General features: G+C 36.0%; 1 protein-coding gene across 10 annotated transcripts in view; it reads right to left on the bottom strand.

The window, feature by feature from the left end:
* ELF1 (E74 like ETS transcription factor 1) overlaps positions 1–23,513 on the bottom strand; it is a 104,938-nt gene that overhangs the window by 62,238 nt on the left and 19,187 nt on the right. For 2 of the 10 annotated variants that reach the window (XM_089899477.1, XM_089899481.1), the window contains exon 1: positions 13,891–14,801. The exons of 2 other annotated variants lie outside the window; for them this stretch is intronic. The gene's annotated coding sequence lies outside the window, so the exon portion shown is untranslated. Of the gene's footprint in view, positions 1–7,873; positions 12,414–13,890; positions 14,805–23,513 lie in introns of those variants that run through there. 6 more of the 10 variants (XM_089899482.1, XM_089899479.1, XM_089899478.1 and 3 more) reach the window with 6 other exon arrangements.

The raw sequence follows: 23,513 nt of genomic DNA on the forward strand, positions 1-23,513 counted from the left end.
AATCTAGTTTAAATAAGTTTGGATATAATCAAACGATTCTGGCGCTACATGTCAAGATCCTTAAAATGGGATTCTTCCTACAATCATCCTCGTTAAGTACCTGGCTCTCACCTAAGATGCTAAACTCAATGACACCAAAAAAACTAGAAGCAGTAAAACCACAAGATGAGAGATGAGAAAGTGGAGGGGCATGGGCTTAGTATAAATTACACATGTAACTTTATATCTTCCTATTGTACATATCTTAAGTTGAAGCAAACTTTAAATATCATTCACAAGTAATATAAAGATTTATAATACAGGGAATTCCCTGGCAGTCCAGTGGTTAGGACTCCACACTTTCACTGCCGAGGGCACGGGTTTGATCCCTGGTCGGGGAACTAAGATCCCACAAGCCGCATGGTGTGGCAAAAAAAAAAAAAAAAAAAAAGATTTATAATACAGAACAGTTCAATTTTTAGGCCTTCCACAACATCCATTTTCAGAAGAAACCATGGTCTACTGATTGACTTGGTGGTAAAAAAAAAAATTGGTGACTATTTAGTGAACTTCCCCTCAGCTCAGCACTGTGGGAAAGACAAAGAGATACTGCATGGGCTTGTTCCTGTGAAGCTCACAATCTAGTTCAGGAAACAAGACCAAGAGAGAAAACAACTGAACACCAAAAGTTAGCATTTAATTAAACGCTCATAAAGCTGATCAATACTGTAGCATTTCAGAAAAGGGGATGGTCAAATGGATCAAGGGAACACTTTAGACAATAAAGGACTTAAACTCAACCTTAAAGTGACATAGGATGTGGAGAGACCACAGGGAAAGGGAAAGTGTGTGTATGTGCATGTTTGCTTATATGTGCATACATGTGTACATATGTGCGTGCATGTGTGTGTGTGTGTGTGTGTGTGTGTGAGAGAGAGAGAGAGACAGAGAGAGAGACAGAGAGAAGGCTGAGACACAGAAGAATAAAGAGAATCAAAACCTACCAAAGTAAGTTTGGAGATAGTTAACAGCCTGACCAGAGCTAAGAGTTGACAATGGGAAATAGTAGAAAATGTGGTTAAATAAGCAAAGCAAAACCAATTATGGAGGGTCTTGAAAGTCAGGCAGTGGAATTTAGGCTTGATTTGGAAAGAAGAAGTGCAAAGTTCCTGGAGGTTTTCATATCCGGTTGCAACAACAGAGTGTGCTCCCAAGATTACAAAGCCCAGTGCAAGTGGGATCTGGCAACTACCATCTAAAAATGATGAGGACAGTTTAAACAAACATTCCATAGCTTGACTGCTACACTGATAACTTCTAGCCACTGATGTGTACACTGTCCTCCTTAAATTCTTCATTAATTACTTGTAATAGAGATTCTCAACAATGGTTTTTAAACTACCCAGGGTGTGGGGAAGTTATTTAAAACAAACAAAAATCACTAGTTTATTTCAACTTTTTGTTCTCTGCCTAAGGATTGGAAGAAGGGAGAAATAGGAAAATAAAATTTTCAAAAAGATATGACTTATTACGATATAACCTTTCTTACAAGTTATTCAATTGAACATCAAAATTGTCCTACATCCATTTGGATACCAGTGAAACTTTGAAATATATGAACTCACTGCATCTATGGATGATTGTATATTGCCATTTAGTATTAAGTATTTTGAAAAGATGATGCTGATTCAGTTAGTGAAGAAGGATATGATATCCATGACAGATGAAAGTTTCTTAGTCACTTAATAGAGACTTCTATCACCAACTTTCAAGGAATCTATTTCCTTCCAGGGTGATGTTTAAAAGAGAGATACTCCTGTAAAAATGTCTAGCTGCATTAAACTTGCTCTTTGTTAGAAGTATTTTCTGCTTTATGGCTTTGCCTTACTCTTTGAAAGTTCAAGAATTCAAAGTTGCTTTAGTAGATATAACAGGCACTTATTAGATTTTTTAAAATACTTTAGCATGAAGACACATCCAGAAATTGTACAATAGCACAATAAGGTCCATTTACGTGATCATTTGTTGGTAATATCTTAGTGTCTAATAAGTGCTTTTACAATTTATAAAGCAAGACATATATACTACTTTACGTAATTCTTAAACATCTCTACAACCACTGATGTTTTTGCACAGATACGAAAAAACCATGATACTTATCCTCAAGGAATTTAAGAAAGAGATGATAACAAATTAGAAATAAATAAGAAGAAAATAATAGCTACTATTTACATGTGCCAGGCCTTATGCTACAGTATGTTGCTATATCTGTCATTTAATCTTCATATCAGTAATAACCATGCATTGACAAAGCCAACCAAATAAGGGCAAAAGGACTTTGTCATGGTCACCACCATACTCCCACAGCTTACACAGACGGCCCATGGTAACTATTTGTCAAAGGAATACTCAAGATGCTCAGAGAGAGTTTGACCACGTCTGACTTCAGCTCATGCTCATTCATCTATTCATACACTCCACTGAGTACCTACAACATGTTAGACTCTATTCTAGGTGGCAGGAATACAGCACAGAACAAAACAGACCAAAACTTCTGCCTTTGAAGGGCTTCTAATCTGGTGATCTTGATGTTCCCCCTCAAAATATTCTGCTTTAAAAATGTGAGACTGTCACGCAATACAGTTATCTTACAACCCATGAACAGAAGAAACTCTGCCCCTCTCCTCCCATGTCTAACTTCCAGCTACCTCTCGATCCCTGGCAACTAGACACAGAAAATGCGACCTCTCCCACTCGAAGTGGACAGTAAGAGTTGTGGGAGAATTTCTTACCTTTCAGACCATCTGTAGGCACATAAGGAGAGGCGAAGGGAAAATTTGAGGTGAAAATAGATACAGCTAAATCCAATGGCTGACTTCTTCCAGGCAAACCTCAGGGCCTCTATTTCACTTTAATTTTTAATTTGACTTTGAGTTAATTGAAATTTAACAACAACCAAAAAAGTTTATTGGAATTTTTTTAAAGCATTCCCTTCACAAATATAAACACTTCAAGGAAGAAGAGAAAATTCCCCCTGTATTATCTTTTCCTATATACTAGGTGGCCTTCAGAAATCATATCAGTACTATCTACATTCTTTTATTTATTTCACAAGTGCTCACTAGGGACCTATCTGCCAGACACCAGTGGGTAAGGGAGGACAGGGAAGAAACACTATGACGCTACGGGCAATCAGTCTATCAGCTAAGACAAAAGATGTAGCAGAAGTGGCTACAAAGCTTATTCTCCCATATTATTCAGTAATTATTTGCTGGGGGGACATTGCAGATAGAAGAAGCTAAGGAAAACCTAAAAGGTTAAATCACTGAATAATAGGTAAAATAGTAATTTAATGAAAACAAACCTTTTCCTAAAAGGACACAAGATTTAGCATCAGAAGACCTGCATCCAAACTCTAGTCCTGCCATTTACTAACTTTATTTTCTTGGATAAGTCAACCTCTGTGGCCTTCCTTTCATCATCTTAAAGTTGTACCTAGTAAGATTTTCCTTTGTAAACCATAAAGTGCTCTAAAAGCTTTAAAAAATACTGATAAACCAAAATACAAAAATAAATTAATGCTTGTCAAAATTTTGAGACCAACATACTAGCTTATCATTTCATATTGCATGTATACCATAGATACAAATTTGAATGCCAGTCTTTTATGACCTATAAAAATTTCACAAAAGTAAACACATTTTATATTTTCTATATCAAACATCTAATTGTGATCCATACAACCCATATAACACAAAACAAGACTACAACATGCCTAGAATCAACAAGTGACAAAAGTTTAATGAAACAAGCTTTATACCTAACTGGTCTCCCTAATGGGAAATTAGAGCAGCAATTGTACATCTGTGTCTCTGTTCCTCTCATCGTGGTTTAACTGACAGGAAGCAGAGAACAAGATATGGCATACAAACGTCAAGTATTTCCTGCCTTCTCTGCTACATCTTTATGTCTTGTTTTATAAATAGTCCAATAGTTTATGTGAAAAGGTATCAAAGCCTGGTGTCAGAAGTATAAGATAGAATTGGTAAAGAGTGTTTATGAAAACAGAACAATTAAAAAGGTATTCTGAGGTTGGGATCTAAGTTCATTACACACATGAAGACTCGTTATTAATAGATTTCTTAAGAAGTATTCTTAGGAGTAAGTACCTTACAAATTAAGACTTGAAAACCACAATGAGTGAGTAAAAAAATCAAGTCTCTGAACAACAGAACAGCCCCCAAACTATTTTACCCAACTGGTTAGGTAAATAACATGTGACCACCTAGACAGAAGATGCTCTCCCCACCCTGCCTTTACCTCTCAAAAAAGATAACTACCACCAAAAAACAAAAAAAAAAACAAAAAAAAACTTTGAACAACTGACTCAAAACAGCAGGACAGACACCTTGCCTCTTTGATCTCTGGTCATTTTTACCATGGCTTCTTGTGAGCACTTCTCCCCGATTACAATTTGTGTTCCCCCCCAATCAAACTACCTCCACTCCCTTGCTCTCTTCTCAGTATATCCAAAACATGGCTCACATTATCTATTCACATATGTTCTCCAACTATACGCAAAGCAAATAGAACTCCATTCCCAATAGGTGAATACTTATTACTGTTTTAAGTCATTTTAAGCAAGCTTGCAATTAATTACAACTAAAACAGAGATGCTCACTTTTCTTCATGCCTAGCTGCCCCCCCAACTAATAATTCCTAAGAATCACCTCAATTCATCACTCATATGCGTCATATTCCATAAAAACTTGGGCACAATACAGCCATCTTCTCCATTGGTCAATTCTTACCTAAGCTATAAGTTACCACAACTACAATTTCACCAGGCTATATATAGTGCTATTTGTCTCTAGGTCAATGTCCACAATGACTCAATATTTTACTGCAAGTAAGCTCATCTTATGGTCTTTCTTTCCTAAAGAGAATTTAATATACATGTAATAATCAGCTTTAAACATGGCACCATGTTCCTAAAGCAAGTAACATTTCTTAAATGAGTATCTTGGAAAACAATTTCATTTTTATTCAGTATTTTTCAATGAAAATATCTAGTTCATTCTTTTCAACAGTGTTAAGAGCTACTAGTGCCTTCCTAGCATATCTTTAGTATATTTCTGCTCTTACTTGTAAATGTATTACCCTCAACTGTCCCCAGTATCTAGGGAATAAATGCTCCCTGAACCCTAAGGGAATTGTCCATTTCCTTACACATTAGCTCCCTTCCCACAGCCTCTGGCTCTGATGCTTGGGTCGAACCACCCGAAAATGGTCAGAAAAGTCTCAGGACATCTGCAGAGAACCTGGCGTCTACCACTTCTCAACCATCAAATATGCTAACAATGGTGAGCAGCTGTTCTATTCTTCCAAGTGCAGACGAACAGTACACCTTCCTTTCAGTTTATTCGGAAGACTAACAGGTTATAAATGATCCTATAACAGCCCACATATTTGTCTCTGATCCAAAGACGAAAGGATCAAATATAACACCCAGCTTAACAGTTCATGCCATAAAATGTTCTGAATAAACAAATAACACAAATTTCTGTTTCTAAATATGAACTGTCTCTCAAACTAAAACACATATAACGTTAATTCAGATTATTCTAATTTAAATCTAAAATCTTCACATTCTTTTTCTTTATGCTTTAATATATGTGTGTTTTGTGTGGTATATATTTAACCTTATATAAATAGTATAATACTGTATATATTCTTCCAGCATGCTTTAACAAGCTTCTTTAAGACATAAAATTCTAAATAAACACAAAGATTACCTGGAAAGGAATGTTAAACATTCGCTAGGACTCAGTGCTTAGAAAAATATTATTACCAAAGAAAGATAAATCATGATTATTAGGCTTCAATTATAACAAACAGAAATATCTAAGATGCAAAACGCAGCCCATCTTCAGTGATGCCTCTCACAAAGCGTTCTGACCTTCTGCAGAACAAAGGCTATAGCCCACCTTAGGAATGCCATGTGTAGAGATCTTAACAAGAAGCTTGGGGGTCTAACCTTTTCTACCTTGCCTAAAAGGTACAGGCTACACACCGCCACCAACACAGCACTGGGGGCCTCCCTGGCAGTCCAGTGGTTAAGACTCTGCACGTCAAACGCAGGGGGCACGGGTTCAATCCCTGATCCGGAAACCAAGATTCCACATGCCACACAGTGCGGCCAAAAACACAAAATACGGCATTGGTTCCATCAGCATGGATATGTTCTAAATTGCCATAAGAAAATCTCTGTCTGCTGTACTCCCCAGCATCAAGAATTCTCCCTAACGGACAGTAAATAATTGTTGAATGAAATCAATGAATTATATAGGATGAAAAGGAACATAATAATAAAAATAACAAATCCAGGAGCCCCCTGAATTGCATGACTTTTAAGAACCCTTCCAACTATAAAATCCTATGACTTCTACTTTCATTTGTTCCTCTTTGTCCCTGCCACTACTTATACGGACACTGTGAAAAAGAGCTCAAAAAAGAGAGCCAAGAGATGACTGCAAAAGCAAAACACTGGATTAAGATCTATGTTTCCCTTTTTATAACAACTCCCACATTTACATTATTAAATTTTGGAAATCTTATATAAAGATTCCATATCAAGTTTATAACAAAAAAAGTCACTAAAGATGCAAGAATTACTATCATTATAGTAAGAATTTTAAGGAAACAAGATGACACCCATATCAGGAAGCAAGATGAAACACTAATTATGGCAATAAATCTGGTTAGATGTAAAAGTCTGATTTGGGTATTAGCTACTTAAAAGTTTATCAGTGTCAGTTAATACTATATCAATTATGTTTTATGAATCTTTGTTCTAAAATGTGTTTTTGAAAAATATTTGAATGTGTGATGATTCTAAAGACTAAATTATTTCTAGCAAACTATAGCTCCAATGGATCTCAACTGGAAATTATCATTTACTCATCAGAAGTATGCCTAGAGGACTTCCCTGGTGGCACAGTGGTTAAGAATCTGCCTGCCAATTCAGGGGACATGGGCTTGAGCCCTGGTCCGGGAAGATCCCACATGCGGCGGAGCAACTAAGCCTGTGCGCCACAACTACTGAGCCTGCGCGCCTAGAGCCCGTACTCCACCACAAGAGAAGCCACCGCAATGAGAAGTCTGCGCAGAGAAGAGTAGCCCCCGCTCGCCATAACTAGAAAAAGCCCGCGCGCAGCAATGAAGAGCCAACGCAGCCAAAAATAAAAATAAATAAAATAAATTTATTAAAAAAAGAAGTATGCCCAGAGCCATCTTGTTAGTTATGTGGGACAGACACATGGTCCTATTATAACTTAATTCTGAATCTACCTAATCTCCTTCACTGAAATGGTGATTTTTTTTTTAACTGATGTAGAGTTTATTCACTTTTTTTTTAAATCAACTTCTACTCCTCAACAAATTAAACATTATTTCTCAGTTATATGTAAATGTGGGGCAAAAATAAACTACCCCTTATATAGCACAATTTACTATGAAATAGTTCAACCAAAGAAAGAATACATTGACATACCCATCACCCGGCTTCACATTACATTAACACTTTTCCATAATTTGTTTCAGATTCTCAAGAATAAAAAAGTCAAATATAGTTAGAGTCTTCTATATATCCCTCACCAATCTCCTCCGACTATTCTAAAATTGATGTTGCCCCAACTGTCTATATTTTTATACCTTTATTTCATACATATCAATAATAATATTTTTATGTATATAATAGGGATTATAATGTCCTATCAAAATTTGTTTTTTATTCAAAATTATGTTTGAACTAATTAAACTCTAGTCAATAAATGACAGGCATGCTAAACTGCTTAGTGTTTACTGGTCAAATATACTAATGTTTGCAACTTACTCTAAAGGCATCAACTGCCCATTTGTTTAGGGTCCTGGAAGATTTTAGTCCCCAGGGCAAAACACCATAGTAAGATGCTGAATGGGTAGGAAGGCATCAATAGCAGGCATCTGTTCCTAGGAAAGATAATGAAAAACTCTGAAGTATCTTAAATATTCATTCTTTCCATACTCTTTGTAAACTCTTCACATATGCTTGCACGTATGCTCCAAGAATTATGTGCAAGAGTGTTCCCAAACTGGAAATAATCTACTGCCATCAACAAGAAAGAATAAATACATTCCAATACAGACAATGTAATACTACACTGCAATTAAAATTAAGTAAGATAAAGCTCATAGAGTTAAATGAAAGAAGCAAGTCACTATAGAATATATATGGTGTGATCCATTTAAATAAAGTTCAAAGGGGTAAAACTATAAAGAAAAGCTTATCACAAAAATCAGGATAATAGTTATTTTTAAGGAGAAACAAACATGGGCAGAGTGGGGGATTTCTTTTTTTCTTTTTAAATATTTATTTATTTATTTGGCTGTGCCGGGTCTTAGTTGTGGCACTCGAGATCTTCATTGCCGCATGCGGGATCTTTAGTTGAGGCCTGAGGGATCTAGTTCCCTGACCAGGGATCGAACCTGGGCCAGCTGCGTTGGGAGCAGGGAGTCTTAGCCACTGGACCACCAGGAAAGTCCCGCTGGGGGATTTCTATCTTAATAAACAGGCTCTATTTCTGTTGTGACATGGGTAAACACTATGTAATTACATTTAAACTGTGTATGTTTTATACATTCCCCTACATGCACATTTCAGTTTTAAAGAAAAAAGGATAATGAATTGCTCCATTACAATACTCAGCTTCCATTTAGTATTTTGGTATCAAAAATAAGATGCATATAAACTAACAGTTATTAAATCAACACCTCATTTTTATAGTTTTAATTGTAAAATTTTCTAGTTTCACTGTTTACAGGACTGTTTTGTAAAACACAGAAAATAACCAATTTTCTTTAATTTAGATTTGTAAAACTGTACCATACAACTCTGCACAAATACAATGACCACTGAGCATCTATCACATAGAAAATGAACTTTACATGACTTTATATCATGTAAAGTCACACTGGTTCCTGCTACCTTGAAGAACTTCTATTCCATGGGGTAGAAGACTGGAAAAAGATAGATCCAAGAAAATACAAGTTTGAAAAATCAAAAAACCAAAAACTTGTATAAGGGGTTGCCTTTAGGCAGCAGGACTGAGAGTGGGAAGGGGTAGAGAGGCTGCTTTTCACTAAAGGCTTTTTATTAGATTTTTAACAATGTGCATCATTTTGATAGCTTTTTAATATAAAAATTATTAAATCAATCTTCATAAAAACTCCAGAAGGCATTCATATTGTTTACTGTTGTGCTTTTTTTTTGGTTTGTTTTGATGCTGGCAACCAATCTCAAGCTACAAAATATGGAGATAAAAAAGAGCTGATATCCTGCTACTCAACATTAAAAGACAAATGAAAGAAGAGCTCTGAATTCCTACAGGGGTAAGAGAACGAAAGTGAAAAGAGAAGTTTACCTCTACCAACAAAGCAAACAGCCCAGGAGTTATTTTTTTCAAAAAGGGTGGGGTGCCTACACATTTGTAGTATAGCTCAATAGCCACTTTTACTCTAGTATACAGATCGTCTGACAAGACACAAAGATAGAGGTAACAAATAACTTGCTCTTTAGGAGTTCCTCTTCTACTAATGGGAGGAAGATTGCTCAGACAGTTGAAAACTGCCCTAATCATTTAGGTTGACTCAATGATATTACTAATTTAATTCCTACCATTTATATGAGGCAGCTCCTAAGCAAAGGAGCAAAATATTCTGGCCAACTGATGGTAGCAAAATTATATTCAGACCATTCAACTGATGGGACTCTTCTTCCCATTTCTATGAGAGTCTGTGAACACCTATGTCCCATTAGATGAGACGTAATGTAATGCAAAGCCTACAAATATGCAATCAACTATGCAGTTAAATGTCCAAAGAAACTCAAACGGTAAAAAAAAGTTACTCCCTGCCAGACTCAAACAATTACAAACACTAATAGTGTATTTCCCAGGAGAGAAGGGTTTTCAAAGACTATAATGCTACCCTAAATCAGGAAGGGGCTGTTTTGGCCCTAACCCAAGGAAAACAGAATGGAGAGATACCATAAAGCACCAAAGGGAACTAAAAAAAAAAAACTAACATTGGAGAGAGTGTGATGGTTCGCTGAGAGATAAAGAAGAGGCTAATCATACCTGAAAAACAAAAATAATTAATTTTATTATATATTGTGGTCAAGCCGGTAGTGAATGGGGAGCCGGAGGAGAAAAAGTACAATTAGAGAAAAGGAAACAGGGAGAGCCACAAAGTTGAAAAATATATCACAGCAAAAAACTGGAACAGACAAAGGGATAACTAGGGTAGGGAGACGAGGCTAAATAAGTTCTAGTGCCTTTTCTTACTTACTACAGGCTGTGGGCTTCAAAATACCACTGTTCCTTAAAAATTCAGATATTAAAATGTTAAGTAACTGATTAATCACTCTTCACAGCTCTTAAGCCTGCGAACTCTCCAAGAAAGTGTGGCAGCCTGTGCATCACAGTCATCTAGAGTACTTATTAAAATTGCAGATGGATAAGTCAAACCCCAGGGCCTAAGGAACCAAAATCTCTAAGTTGAAGTCAGGTGATTCTCTGTTACACCAAAGGTCAAAAATTACTACTTTAAAGGTAGTATACTACCCGGCAGGTGTTAATTACTTCTTTGGTTACAATGTGCAGGCATCAGAGATTAAGTTGAAGGCCACATGTCCTTTAAAGATTTGCTACCACTAACTTTAACAGGACCTGCCCAACTGAGCAGCCAAGGGTTTAATGCAGCAAATAACACCGGCCTATACACTTGTGCTTGATACTCTGTCAAAGGTTGAAAAAGGTGAAGAAATAGAATAAAACATCTCTGCTCTCTAAGAGCTTATATTCTTATTCTTATTGAAGACACTCTCCTTAACCTACACAAACGCTATTCATTCTTCAATACTCTTAATTCCTAAAGACTCATAGACTTTTCTGCCTATTTTAAGTCTCAGTCACCTTTCACCTCTAGGCAAACAGTCTGAACCGAAATTTAACAACTCAGTGGTTTGGTTCCATTCTTTACTTATTTCACCTACGTTTTCCCAGTAAGAATCTAAGTTTGTGAGACGAGAGCCCAGGTTTTCTAGCCTTCTGTGCCCTGTTCGTTGCTTAGAACAATGATGGCCACACTGTGGAGGATCTGACACTGAATTAGGTTAGGGGACTTGGAAATTTAAAAGATTCAACAGTCATATGCAAAGCATTTAAAAAATCTAAAGAAAGGCAGATCTGAAGTAAATTTCAACCACCATAATAAAACACATCAAAAAGTGAATAGACAAAGATTTTGTATTCCCCAGATTCTAAGACTCAAGTGCCTGGTATGTAAAGTAAACTTTCAAAGAAGAAGAGTAGGGTACAACAAATGGAATGAGATTATTAATTAGGGGAAGGTTAAAGTCAAGATTGTACTTACGTTAGAGTTTAGAGACCTCTAGATTTTTGTAAACATATGCAAAGTTTAACACACACACTTTACTAGAACAAGGTATCATACTAAACAGTATATGCCCTCCCAAAACAATATGAGGTAAAATTAAGGTGGAAATAAACCTGTCTTTCTATCTGGAAGTTCAACGTAAATTCCCAAGTCCTTGTATTTCCATCTCCCTGAGGCCCATCTTAAACATGCAATGTCACAATGCTTCAACTATGAAAAAATTCTAATAGCAGTGAGAAAAAGCTGTTGTAGAAATTAAACAAATGGCTCATCCTCTCTCTGATGAAAAAGGAAACTTAGTTTGAACACATTTTCAAAATCATTAGTTAATTCATTTGGTCATACCTTATCACCAAAATGATCACCAAGCAACTTAATTAAGGCTTTATTTACTCTTGAGGAAATACAGACCATTTCAAACAAAGCATCACTTGTTGGTGTGGGCTAGCAGGAGCAGCTCCAGGCTGGAAGGCCTGCCATCAAGCACTACATAACCCTGAGCAAGTCACAAGACCTCTTTGAGCCACTGTTTCTTCAACTATAAAAGTGAGGCAGTTGGATGATCTTCAGTCTTTTTTAACGCTAAGTTCTTCAAATTGGTAATTCTAAGTTTAATTCTGATGACTCACTTTAAACTCATATTCAACCTTATAAAAGGAAAGGGGTGGGATGGGAAGGGGACTGCCTAATAAGTCGTACTGGCCTTCCTTTGCTTCTATGCTTTTTTTTCCTCCCTTTTCCCTGAAGCCCAACCTCAGTCTTCTCCACATAATAAGAAACTGAAATATATGACTGGTATTTATTTTTATTTGAATTGCACCAATGTCTTCATTTTAAGAAACTAAATTCTTCTACTTCTCTTTAATAAATAAAATCTTAATTATTTGCTTCTTTGTGTGCCCCTTGATTTTTCTCTGTGGGTCGCTGGCCTTTAAAAACTCAAAAAAAAAAAAAGAAAGAAAGAAAAGGAAGGGAGGCAGGGAGGAAGGAAGGGAGGGAAAAAAGAGAGAAAGAAAGGCAAAAAAGTTTCATTAGATTTTTCACACAGAGCACACTAGAAGTAAATACAACCTCTGCTTACTCGAAAGCTGACTAAACCAGCAATATGCAAACAAAGATGACAGCAAATGGCTCAGAGCTGAACTGGTAAAATGTCTGCTTGTGCCTGTCTTATAAGACCACAAATTGAGATCTGATAAGAACAATCCTTTCAAAGAGTAAGAACTAATAATTGACTGCCTAGAAATCTTCACTTTCATCTGACAGGCCTTGAAGCAGTTAGAAATTTATTAGCAGCGAATTCCCAAAGAACTAGCTAAATATCATTACATTCAATAATAAATGACTTGGCAAATTTTATTTCTAAAAACTGTATTTGGAATCACTGCATATTCAAATTTTACTTTCATTCAAATTTTAGTTTCACAAATAACTTTCGTAAGCAATATACTGCTGCATCCAGCTTCTCAGAGCACCTAGAACTTCAAGGCACACCAGAATCTCCTAATTTCAATAATGAGAAATATTTCAGGAAAAAACTAAGCAACCTTTTCTAGGTATTTTTTTTTTTTACTCCAAACAAGCAAATTTTAAGAATAGTTGTATAGACAGAAGGTTAATACTCTTTACTTTTTCTTTTTACACAAATCAAAATACTACGTTTCCTCAGAAACTAGCTATGCTTCTAAGGCTGTTACTCAGAATAAGTTTCCAGTGTGAATTATAAAACTTTATTATTTTTTTCTAATAGTAAATGAATCATTCTAGCCTTTCTTACTCTTTATTTAATAATCACTTTAACTTGTTATCTAAATGACCATTCATTTTACTCAAACTTATATAGTTTTCAAAATTAAGTGTTTAGTACAATTTCATTAACTTTAAAGAAAGAAAAAAGGATATTACAAAGGGCACTACAGTCAATGAGCAACACCTATGACTGGAGGTGTCCCAAAGTTCCCCTTAACTAAAACGCCAAAACAAAATCTTCGCTCTTGAACTTCTTTCTTAACATCCAAATCACAGGTGAATAATATAGTTTACTTAATTGTAAATTACAGGGTACCCTCACAAATACAATTACATTTTTAAAAATTGGAATTTGATCTAGTTTGCTTTGTAGTATGAAAAAGAAAGTAAGAAAAATCTCCTTTATTCTCAAGTCATATGGGGGGAAAAAAAATCACACAAAATATAAAAAATGCTTTACCAAGAAGATCTAAAACTTTCCAGAACTTGAATGCTTTGTTTCCCCCTAGTAGTGAAGTTCAATCAGGCATGTGACTGACTACACACATTTTTTCCAGAGAGTTAAAGAACACATTCAGCCCTGTCCTTCGACAGGTAAGAACCACCCTCCGTTTATCAGGCTCAGGAAACAGCCAGAAGCAAACACGCAAAATCTTAACAAGTTACCTTCAAATATTCTCGTTCTCTTTAGATACTGTCCTTTGGGCTTGAAAGTAAAAAGCAATCCGGCAAGTTTTGTGCTGTTAAAATGGCTCCTGTAGATTGGGGAAGTGGTGTCTGTGCTTCAGCTTATGAGTCATATGTGAGACTGAGTGTTTCTAAGGGAGGCACGCCCATGTTGCCCTGGACCCAATTACTCTGCTAGGTCAGACATGCGAATCCACAGGTGAAAACGGGGAGAGGGGTAGAAAAAGGAGAGAGGCACAGCCAAGGAGCAAGGTCTACCTTGATTAAACCATTACTCAGCTCGGATTAATTACCATAATTTAAAATTAACAGTGAGATAGAATCTGTAAGGGAGCAAAATGAAAAACCTCTATGTTGTTTTAAAAAATAAAAATCTCCATTTTTAGAAGTTATTTTAATATAGCAACTAAATAAAACTATGAAAGAAAAAAAAAGTAGGGAAGGGAATGGAAGAGAGACAGCAAACTTTCTGGCTTTTAATGTAACAATGGCCTGCTGAGTCTAACCTGGCAACTCATTAACTCATATAAAAGGGGTATATTGCTATGTAATCTGGAAAAGCTAGCACACTGTAATACCACATGCAAATTTATACATTCGCTAAACAGATAAAATCCACTAGAAAATTCAAAGTTCAATGGAAAAGTAAGTGTGAATTACTAATCTGGTTTTCAGAATAAAAAAGCAAACTTGGGATTAGAAAGGAACTGAAGTTCAATATAGCAAAATGATTTTAAATAGAATTGCAAGCTTCACAAAACTCTATTTGAAACAAATTATCAATGCAATCACTGTTCATAACTCTACTACTGCCAAGTGATAGCCACAGTTTTCTTTACCTTGCAAACAAAACTGTCCACACATAGAAGCCAACCCTGTGCAAAGCACCCTGTTACAGCTCTGGTGAGCCCCAGGGTGTCAACAAAACATATGGCCAGTGCAGTTTGCTCTCCAAGTCATCGTACATCTGACAATGTGCCCAAGCAGTGGAAACGGTAATTACTACAGCTACTTACTCTGTCCTCTGGGCGAGTATTTATTAATTTACTCTAAGAGCTTAAATTGATCAGAATGGCTTAAAAGCATTAAGTACTTCCAAAAGTACTTGAAATGAAGAAGCGCAACTCACTAGCTAGGCTTCATCCTATCTTTTACAAAAAGTAAATAAGATTTAGCAAGGTTTTCTTCCTTTAGTTAATTACTTGGAAGTAATTATTCTGCCTTACTAGAGGCACAGCTGAGAGGACAAGCTGTCACTGACAGGAACTTTACAAACTGCTACAAAACATAATGATTGTAAACTAACTTTCTGCCCATTAAGTACCTGTTTATCCATGCCACTGAACACTGCTTGACTAATATTTTTACTAAAATCATCTCCACGATCTAACAAATTATTAATAAAAATTATGCTAAAAAGAAAAATACATCACATTTTCTACTGACAAATGTTATATTTAACTTGCTTTAGAGCTCATTTATCCAGAATGACTACTTGGAACCCAAACACCAAGGAAAAAGATCCTCTGAGCAGTCACGGGAAATTTTCACTGGAAAATCCCCCAAGTCGTTTCCCAGAGCTAAAATTTATCTTAGATAATAGCCACAAATAAGCCTAACAATCTGATTATCTTTTACCTAATCAGAATTAGAAGTTATAAGTGGTGAAAAAGGGACTAGTGAAAGGATGATGTCGAACCAACAAGTGACAGAGTGGATAATGAAAGATTTTTTAAAAACATCTAACACTATGACTATAACTTTAAAAGTACTGGGGTCCAAAGCCACTCTGAAAGGTCAGTAAGTTCTACATACTCCCTGAGGATATCACCAAATAGTAAGTGCCTAGAAGTCAGCATTATTATGATAAAGGTTTTTAAAAAACAAATGACTAACATCAAATGTGTGAAATTTTTTATGAAGTATAGATATATAAAAGGGTTTGCTTCTGCTATTGAGAAAATCCTTTTGTATCAAGTACCTTATTACTTGATAATGGCAGATATTCGGACTGTAATTTAAAAGTACTTTTGGCCACCGGTATGTAGAAGTGAAGTAAAAGATGTAAAGTAAAAATAATCACCCCTCTTCAACAGAAACAAACATCTGAGTTGTTCCCAAAGAGGCGATCCAGAGCTGCTACTGTAATATATTGCCCCTTTGCTCAGGGGTGTCTCTATAAGCATTATCCTACCACCTACAGGAATTGGATCCTGGTTCTATTCACAGCTCCCAAAAATCAATCTCCACCAAACAAACAAACAAACAAAAAAAACCTGGCAAACAGTTCAGCACAGGTTGAGTTCAAATCCTAGCTCTGCTACCTATTAGCTGTGTAATCCTGGGAAATTACTTCTAACAGTACCCACCTCCAACTCAAAGAATTATTGTGAGAATTAAAGTCAGTTCATATACTACTATTTGGAATATATAAAGAACTTTCACAACTCAAAAATAAGAAAACAAGCCAATTTTTTAAATGGTCAAACTATTTGAACAGATACTTCACCGAAGAAGGGATACAGATGGTAAATAAGCAGAGAAAAGATCTCAGCATCATTACTCACTAGAGAAAAGCAAATTAAAGTCAGAATACCACTACACACCATTACAGTAGATTAAAAACAACAACAACAACACTAACAATACCAAGGGCTGGTGAGGATATGGAACAACTACAGCTCTCACACACTGTTGGTGGGAATGCCTATTCGGAAAGCAGTTTAGCAATTCTTTATAAAGTTAAACATACACTTATCCTACAATCCAGCTGTCCTACTCCTAGATATTTACCTAAGAGAAATGAAAATATGTGTCTATTTAAAAAAAATACATAAATATTTATAGCAGTTTCATTCATTATCACCAAATACTGGAAACTTAAATGTCCACCAACTGGTGAACAGATGAACGCGTTGTGGTATATCCATACGATGGAATGCTATCAGCAATAAAAAGGTATTAACTTCTACACTTCTGACAGATGATACCATATGGATGAATCTAAAAGCATAAGGCTAAATGAAATAAGCCAAACTCAAAATACGTACTGTATGATTCCATTTATATGACATTCTAGAAAAGGCAAAACAAAAAAGACAGAAATTATATCAGTGGTTGCCAGGGGATGGGAATGAGGGGAACGGGTTGACTACAAAGGAGAACAAGGGAACTGTTTGGGGTGATGGAAATATCCTATATGGTGACTGTGGTATTGGTTATAATACCTGTACATGTCAAAAATCGCAAAACTGTATAACTAAATAGGGCAAATTGTACTGTATATGAACTATACCTCAACAAATGTGACTTGAAAAAGAAATCCAGTTCATGTACAATACAGTACTAGGCGCTTAATAAACACTTCATAAACATTAGCTGTTATTATTATGCTTCATAGTAGAAGCAACCAGTATCAAATACTTCAGGATGACAAACTTTAGGTCTCTAAATTTGTAAATAAAATGTGGCATCTTAGACTTGTGATGGAAATATAATGCACCTGTATATACTGTGGGTATATTTGTTTCTAAAATTAGATATATATCAAAGTCAGTATATATCTTAATATAGAGCTGTCACACCTGGGGGAATTGCCAACATTTATATTTGAACTATTAGCTGAGAAAGATGTCAACTGAATGAATTTATTAAATGCCAACTGAAGTTAAGACACTGTTCATTTCTTTGTTTAAAAATAGAACTTATGAAAAGAATTTACTGTGTAAGCAAGCACTCTCTTCTTCCCTTTTATTTTTACCTCTTCTCCTTGAACTCAAATTTGAGAACTTCTAGTACGTGAAAATACAGAACAGTCTAAGTTTCATATCTAGGAACCCTGGGCTAAGAAAAAGGCATGGTTTGAATCTTTCTGGATCTGCAGCTAACATGTTTCCATCCAGAGATGGAAGAAGAAAAGATCAAACCATTAAAATGATAAATGACCAAAATCACTCTTCCCTACTATTGAAATATAAAAATAAAAATTTAAAGACCAAGATTCAGTGTTATAAATCTTTCAGTGGGACAGCATTAATTTTGTTGATATTAAAACCTCCAAAGCGTAATCCCAGGTTCTGAGCAACGTGCAGCATTTCCAAATGTGAGCTTAAATGTAATTCTCTATTATCTATCACTAGATTTGTTAAACCAAGACCCCCTCCCCCTTCCCCCTTCAGATTATAAGACTCATCCATAAGAACGTCCTCCTGGTCAAGTGTCTGTGTGTTTTCAGAGGCAAACCAAAGGCAAAAGGGGCCACAGCTTTGCCTGGCTTTGTTCATTACTGTATTCCTACCACTAAGACAGGGTCCAACACATAGCAGAAACTCAGACATGAATGAATAACTTTTCTCAAACAGTTCATTGAAGGGAAATTTTAGCATATCAGGATTTTACCTGTACACTGAAAATATTTTTAACAGACATGATTTCACCCATGATTTTTTTTCAAACAGGTTATAATTGACATAAAACTTTATATTAGTTTCAGGTGTACAATGTAATGATTCAATATTGTACACACTGCATAATGATCACAGTAAGTCTAGTTACCATCTGTCACCATAGAATTTTTTCCTTGTGATGAGAACTTTTAAGACTCTCTGAGCAACTTTCAAAAAGGCAATACAGTGTTAGTGATTATAGTTATCATGCTGTACATCACATCATCATGACTTAATTATTTTATAACTAGACCTCCTTCACTCATTTAATTTACCCTCTAACCCCCTTCCCCTCTGGCAACCACCAATTTGTTCTCTGTATCTATGAGTTTGGTTTGGTGTTGTTTGTTCATTTGTTTTGTTTTTTAGATTCCACATATAAGTGAAATCATATGGTATTTGTCTGTCTGACTAATTTCACTCAGCGTAATACACTCAAGGTCCATCCATGTTGTCATGAACGGCAAGATTCCATTCTTTTTTATGGCTGAGTAGTATCCCATTGTATGTATGTGTGTGTATACATATATACACATCTACTTTATCCCTTCATACATCAATGGACACTTAGGTTGTTTGATTTGACCCATGATTTGATATAGTTGAATTCATGTAACTATGTTACAAGATTCTATTGTATGTGTTATTTTGGGTGTTAGACTTTCCTTTCTTGTCAAAAATAACCAAGACTTGACTGTACAATTATATTCTTTATAATGCTCCCAGGTAATATGCTAAGTGCAATCTCAAGTTTTATATCACCATGAAATTATCTCTTGCAATTTAAAATTCAATATTGAAGACAATATATTTTTTACTTCAGTGGATTGTAAACAGGGATGCACCTCCGAATTACCGAAAGAAAATTCTGAAGATACATGCCTACTCCTAGCAACAGATTCAGTGGTGTGGATAGAGCCCAGGCTTATGAGAACCACTGCTCTGCTGCTACAGAGCCCTAGAACCTAATGTAGTTAGTGCTCTTCACACAGCAGCCGCTCAGAAAGACTCTCGTCACCTTACGATTCAGCAACCTCCAAATGTTGTAGAGAGGAAATCTTCTGTTTTTTATAGAGATGAGAGTGAAACTTCAGCTCCTCCTTTGCTATTCTTCAGGTAAAAGCAACATATCATAGAAAAATAATATCTCAACAACATCTTAACTGTCCCTTTCTCTACCACCAACTGCGTACTTTCAATTCACGTTTCACCACTCTCAGAGAAATCTTCCTAAATAACAACTCTGTGAGTGATGTGATGATCACTCATGGCTGAAAAACAAACTTTGATTCCCTAGAGGCAAAAAGCTGGACTACTTATCATGGTGTTCAAAGTTTTCACAATCCGACCTCACTTTACCTGTTTCCAGTCCTATCTTCCCCACTCTCCACCTCTTCCCCACTGTCTATCTCGGTTCTGTTTTTCTCTCTCTCCCTCCCTCCCTCCCCACCCCCATACACACACACACACACACACACACACACACACACACACACACACACTCCCTCTCTCTCTCTCTCTCTCTCTCTCTCTCTCTCTCCAGCCTTACTGAAACCTGGATTGCTCCATTCCTATTTGTTTGCCTTTTCTGGGCTTGGAAAGCACTTACCTTATTTCCTACCCTTTCCCTTATCTCTGCCTACTCATCCATCCTTCATAATCTCAGTTCAAATGCCTTCTCTACATGAAGGCTTCCCTCTGTTGCCCCACTTATAACTATTATTACAAGAACTGACCACAAGGCTGAAAGGAAACTTAGAGATCCTCTATTCAGTCCAGTGGTTTTTAAACTTTTCTGTTAAGTAACTGAATTCTTATAAAAATCTTCAAGGAAACTTGATACTACATTCATTTAAGTCTTCAGTGTTTTAAGAAAACCTAAAACACTGATACAATCTAGTCTCATTTAAAAATAGGAAAAGGAGGTCTACAGAGAGGTGACTTGACCAATGTCAAGTTAGTAACAGATCTGAGGTATTCTTAGGCACTCATTCATTTAGCAAATATTCACTGAGCATCTACTATGTGCCAGGCACTTCTCTAGGCCCTTGTTATACAGCAGTGAAGAAGACGACACATTGTTGATAAACGACCCCTACTCACATGATGCTCACATTCTAGCCAGGAAGAGAGAAATGTTATGAACTAAGTATATAGTATGTTGATTATAAATAAAAGACACAATAAAATGTGTAGTATGTTAGTGATAAGGACGAATAAGAAAAAATAAAACAGCAATGAGAAGAATATGACAATTTACACAAACTAGCTAGGGAAGACTTCCTTTTGCCAGGTGACTTTTGAGTAAAGACCTCTAGCCATGAAGACACATCTAAGGAAGAACATTTCAGGCAGAAAAAAGCCCATGCAAAGACTCTAACAGGGAGCTTGCCTGATATATTCAAGGAAAGCAAGGAGGCCAGTGTGGTTCATGTAGAGAAAATAAGGAAGAGAGTAACAGAAGGAGGAAGAGCACTAGAAACTAAGGGAGAGCCTCACTGTTTGGAGACTTTAGCAGGGGAGTTTGGAGTAGCTGAGTCATAAGATTTGACTGCTGTGTTGCAAAAAAACCTGCAGTGAGCCAGGGATGGAAGAAAGGAGAAGCTTATGCAATAACTCAGAAAAGATGATAATTGCTTAGACAAAAGAGGCAGAAGAAGAAGATATGAGTAAATTATGGGTATGTTTTTAAGGAATATCCAACGAGATTTCTGAACGGACAGCAAGTGGGTTGTGGGGGAAATAAGGCTTCAAAACTCAGTTTCTGGCCACTGGAAGACGGCAGATGCCAAAACTGTGATAGATTTGGGGTAAGGGGATATCGGGAGTTACTGAACACATTAAGGTGAACACAGATGGCGATGGTTTTGGGTAGGGGGAGATCAGGAGTTACTGAACACACTAAGTTTGAGATGCTCATTAGCTATCCAAGTAAAGATGTCAAAATGGTATTATTGTCCTGGAGCTGAACACACAGTCCTGAAGCCCAGGGTAGAGGTCTGGGCTAGGTATATATAATTTGGGAGTCATTAACATCTATTTGATGTTAAAGCTACAGATATAAAAGGTAACAATGACAGAAGCTTGGGGACACTCTACTATTTAGAGGTAGGGGAGATGAGGTAGAACTAGCAAAGAAGGCTGAAAAGGAGTACCCAGAAATGCAGCAGGAAAATAAGGCAAATGTGGCATTAACCTGAAATTTAAGTAGAAGTACTTCCAGGAGGAAGGAATGAGCAACTGTGCCAAATGCTGACAACAGATCAAATGAGATGAGGTCTGAGAGGAAAACGACAGTTGATTTAGCAGCATGGACATCACTGCTGATTTTGAAAGAAGAATTTTCATGGTGTGGTAAAGGTGAAAAAGAAACAAGCAAAACATCTGATCAGATAGAGTTTAGGGGAGAATGAGGGGTGAGAAACTAAAGACAGAAAGTAATTTTGTTGTGAAGGGGTCAAGAAAAGATTTTTGGGGTGATGGAGAGACTGTTGTTTAAGAAAAGCACTGCCTTTCTTATTGCCCAGAACATTTCATTTTGTATTGCAGTTAATTTTGTACAACTCTGTGTCTACATTCATAAACCAGTTACCCACTTGAGGGGAGGAACTGTATCACGCAGCTTCTACAACCGTGACTGTGAACAAGTTACTGCACACCACTATGGGATTTCAGTTTCCTTTTTTTGTAAAATATTGAGAGAGTCTAGAGATCTGGTAATTCTGAAAATCCATTTTAGTTCTGACATTTTATTACTCCATAGCCTCTCTGAGGCTTCTGAATAGTGTTTGAGGAACTGAAAACAAAAATCACATTAAGGTTACATTTAAAAGAGAAGTCTCCTCCTCAAATTTTTATATAATTTATTGAAAGTAGTATGTAAAATTACCAGATATTCAGAACAACCTGGAAACTTTATAAAGTCCTCCAAAAATTCAATTACACTTATTATACTTTACTAATAAAAGGTTTTAAGAAAAAGAAAACCTATACTAATATTCTAGAAACATTTTTTTATCTTATAGCAGTAGGATATTTAAGCAAATAGACTTTTAACACAAGTCCCAAAAAGTTCATCTTAAAATACACCAAAACTCCATGCTCTTAAAAACAAAAGACAACTACCTTTTGCCATTAGTAAAATTTAAGACAACACGATAGAGGTCAAGCCTCTTATTTTACACTACCCTGATTTAGACTATGTCTATTTTTATTTGATATTTCTTATTTATCTATAAAACAAATTAAAGGCCCTACTTACAAGGAGACTAATAAAAAAGCTAAGTATTATGGCTTTCTTATAAATAAATGCACTCAATATAAATTCATCATTCCTTGTGGACCAATGACTTACTTGGCTTGAGTTTTTGCTGTAGGCCTGAATCACAGAAGGCTCAGCCCCGAAGATTAAAACCAAGCAACGTGAAAAAAATTCACCTTGCTATTACTTTTGCTCTTTAATAGAAAGAACCAAATATAAACAGAAAAGTAGGGGAATTTTAGGATATGTTAAAGAAACAAGAACTTCAATTTCTCTTAATTACATTGCTGGTCAAAATAGAGAAATGAAGAAACTAACGTTAGCAACTAGCCCTGAAAATCCACAAAAAATTGACGTAAATTGCTTATTATAGTGCCAGGACACATAATGTGTTCTCAAATACCTATCCAAAAAGGGGGAATAAACAAACATACTAATACTACATCCATACTCAGCAATAAAATGAAATTAACTATTGATAAATACAACTTGGATAACTCTTAAAAGCATTACGTTGAGTGAAAGAAGAAGCCAGTGTCAAAAGGTTACATACTATACGATTCCATTTACATGACATTCTCAAAGAGACAAAACCGTAATGATGAACAGATCAGTGGTTGTAGGGGATGGATTGGGGGGACGGTGGGACTGACTATAGGGACAGAGCATGAAGGTGATGGAACTGTTCTATATCCTGATTTTGCTGGTGGCTACACAAACTTAAACTTGTATTAAAGTTCATAGAATTGTACAGCAAATAAAGGAATCAATTTTACTTTATGATTAAGTTAAAAAATAAAACACAAATTGTTTTTAACTCCAGTAGCCCAAAAACTCATTACTCCAGTCCATAATCATTAGAAAATATCAGACAAAATCAAATTGAGGCACATTCT

The sequence above is a fragment of the Delphinapterus leucas genome, chromosome 18 (assembly GCF_059928025.1).
Source record: "Delphinapterus leucas isolate spDelLeu-1000000601 "Yukka" chromosome 18, BTC_Dleu_Yukka2, whole genome shotgun sequence".
NCBI classification, from domain to species: domain Eukaryota; kingdom Metazoa; phylum Chordata; class Mammalia; order Artiodactyla; family Monodontidae; genus Delphinapterus; species Delphinapterus leucas.